The following is a 4,443-nucleotide window of genomic DNA, read 5'->3' as shown; positions in this document are numbered from 1 at the left end:
TATAACAAAAGTGAGATTTAAAAAATGATATTTTAAAAAGAAAATTTAAAAAATTAAACAAAATTGTGAAAAAATTGACAAATTGTAAAAAAAAAATATATTTTAAAAAAGAAAACTAAATTTTGTAAAAAAAAATGTTAAATTTATTTATAATAAAAATGATATTTAATTAAAAGAGTAAAAAAAATATATACACTTTGAAAAAAAAGAAGTTAAATTTATATGTGAAAAATAAAATTACTAAATTATTAGGCACATCCACTAATTGAACCTTTAATCGTTTTTGGACAATCTAATTAGTTCAAATTGAAGAGTAAATAACTTCAGATGTTTAAATCAAATTTCACTGAAATTGTTGATCAATCTTGCATGCCCAGTATCTTTCTCATATGTAGCTTGATTGAGGCGAGTAACTAGTCAAATTGAGAGTATTAATAGTAAAATAGAGTGAATGGACTATACATGTAAAATGGGCCAAATATTCTGGTTAAAATTGTGACCCAACTTACGGACCTCGTGAGAACCTAAGAATTGATGTTAGTAAGTTTTGTGGGCCCCATCATGATGTGTGTCGAACATCAACACCGTGGATTTGATGTGTCCCCTTTAGGTTATGAGATATCTCAAAAATCATCGGTAAACGAAAATCAAGTGGGCCATACCATTTAAAACTATGTGAAGACATCCTAAAAAATATAAAAGCACTTGGTAGGGCCCACATGAGTTTCAGATGCGGTTGAAACTTGGTCTGACCCCTCATCCAAGTGGGACACACATAATGAGTGGGTTGGATATGTGAATCACATTTAGGCAAGCCCAATATATGATTATGAATGTTTAAGGAATCCTTTCTCTACTACATTTAAGTGAGTTACTCGTTACCTTTACCAGAGTAAACTGTGGGGTACCCCGTTATTTATTTATTTTATCCACTCCATTCATCCATGTTAACAGATAATTTGAGGTCTAAAGAACAAAAAGGAAGCATATCCAAAGCTTAAGTGGACCGCACCACAGGAAATAGTGTGATTGAACCTCTACCATTTAAAATTTCTTGGAGGCCATAGAAGTTTTGGATCAAGCTGATGTTTGTATTTTCTATTCATTTATATATTTTTGATATTATGAACAACCTTTAACTGTTTTTGGACAATCTGATTAGTCCGAACATGAAGAGTAAATAACTTCATATGTTTAAATCAAAATTCACTCAAATTGTTGATCAATCTTGTTTGCCCAATATCTTTCTCATGTGTAGTATGATCGAGGTGAGTAACTAGTCAAATTAAGGGTAATGATCAGTAAAATAGAGTGAATGGACAGAGTCGATATATATAAAATATATCAAGGTGGGCCCTACACGGTTAGAGTAACACCCACGAAGGAGTTACCTAAATAATGAAATGGTACTATAAAAGGTCACCTCATGGGAACTTCCCATGAGGTTAATCTGTGCGCCCAGCCATGATGTGTGTAGAACATCAACACCATGCATTTGATGTGTTAAGTCCAAAAATCAGTTGTATATAAAACTCAGGTGGGCCATAGCATGTAAAATTATGCGAAGACATCCCTAAAACATATAAAAGCATTTGGTGGGACACACATAATGAGTGGGTTGGATATGTGAATCACATTTAGTCAAGCCCAATATATGATTATGAATGTTTTAAGGAAACCCCTCCCCACTCCATTTAGGTGAGTTACAAATTACCCTTAGCATACTGAGTAAATTCTGTGCGGTCCACCATTATTTATTTATTTTATCCACTCCGTTCATCCATGTTAACAGATAATTTGAGGTCTAAAGAACAAAAACAAAGCATATCCAAAGCTCAAGTGGACCACACCACAGGAAATAGTGTGATTGAACCTCTACCATTGAAAATTTTTTGGAGGCCATAGAAGTTTTGGATCAAGCTGATGTTTGTGTTTTCTCTTCATTCATATCTTTTTGATATTATGAACAGGTTGGATGACAAATAAACATTATTGTGGGCCCAAGGAAGGTATTAACGGTGGAAATCATTATTTCACATTGTTTCGTGCGGCATGGTTCACTTAAGTTTTGGATTTACCAAAAATTTGGGATCAACCCACATCGTTCATACATTTTTCGAGATCATTTTAGAGAATTATCCAAAAAATGAATCATATCCAAAGATTAAATGGACCGCACCACAAATAAGGGGAACGGATTGGCTACTCCTTCGGACACCGGCCAATGGCTGGTGGTTGGTGCTCTATGGGCCCCACCATGATGTATGTGTTTAATCCATGTCGTCCATCTATTTTTAAAAATCATCTTACAGCATGAGACCAAAAATGAGGTATATCCCAATCTGAAATGGACCACATTACAGGAAACAATGTTGAATGAGCGTGAACCATTAAAAATATTCTGGAGGCCATAAAAGTTTTGGATTGAGATGATTTTCGTTTTTCCCCTTCATCTAGGCCTGTATGACCTAATAAACAAATTGGATGTCAAATAAACGGTACAGTGGGCCTTAGGAGGATTTTAGTGATGGATATCCAATCACTATTATTTTCATGTGGTGTGGTCCACCTGAGATTTATATCAAGCCCATTGTTAGGGATCAACCCTAAAATGACGTTAAGAAATGGATGGATGGCGGGGATAAAACATATACATCATGGTGGGACCCATAGAGCCTACCAGATTCAAAGCTCAACGCTACCAGATCCAAAGCTCAACCGGTTGTTTTTTTATTGTATAGTGACAACGTGTGAGTTTTGTATTTGAAGTAAAATGGTGGTGACTCATTCAGAACAATGGTGGCAATGAGATGGTGTTATCCAGACCATCTAAATAATGGGTCTAGTTGTAAATGGCTAATATTTATACTTTTTCCTATATAAGACTATCTTAATCATCTGTAAATGGTCCATTATATGTATGGTTTTTAATATAGTTTATTTTATAAATGATGAAAAACTCACAACTATAGGATTTGAAAGTTACATTCATTTTAGAAGAGGATTTCCGAATCCATCTTCCAAGTGGAGGAGGCCGCGCCTTCATTCAAACAAAATTCGCTGGAATTCTTGTTTAGAGATTCATTTATGTTGCCAGGAATTTGCGATCGGGAGATTTTCAGGTACCTCGTTTCGATTTCCTCCTCTTTTTCTTTCTATGATTTATCATAATAGAAGAAAATCTCTGCATTTTGGTGTAAATTTTCCGAAGCAGCGATTTTTGGGGTTTCATATACGCCATTTGATTTTTCCACGGTTTTTGCATTTTCTTTCTTCCAAATTTTTTGGTTTTCATGAGTTTTTTTTCGTTTGAATGTCTCAAGGTCAAGCCCCTAGCAGGTTTGGCTATGATTGATGAGGGGGAGCTTGATTGGAAAATAGTTGCAATATCATTGGACGATCCGAGAGCTTCGCTCGTGAACGATGTTGCTGATGTTGAGAAACATTTTCCGGTATGAAATATTATCGTTATTTTCTCCTTTGATAGTAGGTATTTTACAGATGTTGGATTAGTTATAATGTTGTCCTTTCTGGATTTTGGAGACAATATTGGATTTGTAATCATTTCCAGATATCTGTGAGCATAGCCCACATGGGATGTATGCCAAATGTGGACGGGAGCTTGTTTACCGGCAGATGAGAAATGATTGAGATTGGACCCAGCACTTTATCATTGCATTCTTATGGAGCAGATTTTGAGGATTGGGGTGTTTAGCCCATCTTATCATGTCAATTTTGTGGAATACATAGGCTCTGCTTCTGCGAAATGTAGATGTCCTCGTTGGATGATAGCAGTGAGACCACTCTGGGTCTCCTGTTGGGTGGTCAGATGGTCCTGCATCATTAATGCTTTTTAATTTTTGAGGATGGAGATTGAAGTGGCATAATCCATATATCGTATTTGCAAATGTTTGATCATTGTGCGCTAATGCATAAGACTCCTTCACTTTGATTATATGGATAGATATTTTATTTCGATGAATGTTGACTTCATTTTCTTCTCATATGATTTTTTCAGCTTTCCTGCTATGTAGAAATTGTACTGATGCCACCATCATATGATAAAATGAAGATTCAACTTTGTATTGTCATTTGTCATCTCTAGTGATGCACTAAATCAGTACTCACATGGAATGTATCATCTAATACACGCTGACATGTCTCATTTTGGAGTTTGTTGATACATGTCTGGAGACTGTTGCTTATTTCTTATGATGTGGTTTGAACCATGAAAAACTTTGTTCAAAGTAGGTGAGATACATTCAATGGTCATTTTCATTCACAACTTGGAATTATCCTCCGGCCCTTGATTTCATCTATTAGTTTGCTTTGATGCAGGGAACTCTCACTGCAATTTGGGATTGGTTTAGAGATTACAAGATTCCGGATGGAAAGCCTGCTAATAAATTTGGTCTTGGCAATAAGGCGGCCAATAAGGTATAT

Source organism: Magnolia sinica, chromosome 5 (assembly GCF_029962835.1).
Source record: "Magnolia sinica isolate HGM2019 chromosome 5, MsV1, whole genome shotgun sequence".
Classification (NCBI taxonomy): Eukaryota; Viridiplantae; Streptophyta; class Magnoliopsida; order Magnoliales; family Magnoliaceae; genus Magnolia; species Magnolia sinica.
This window is presented reverse-complemented; position numbering follows the sequence as displayed.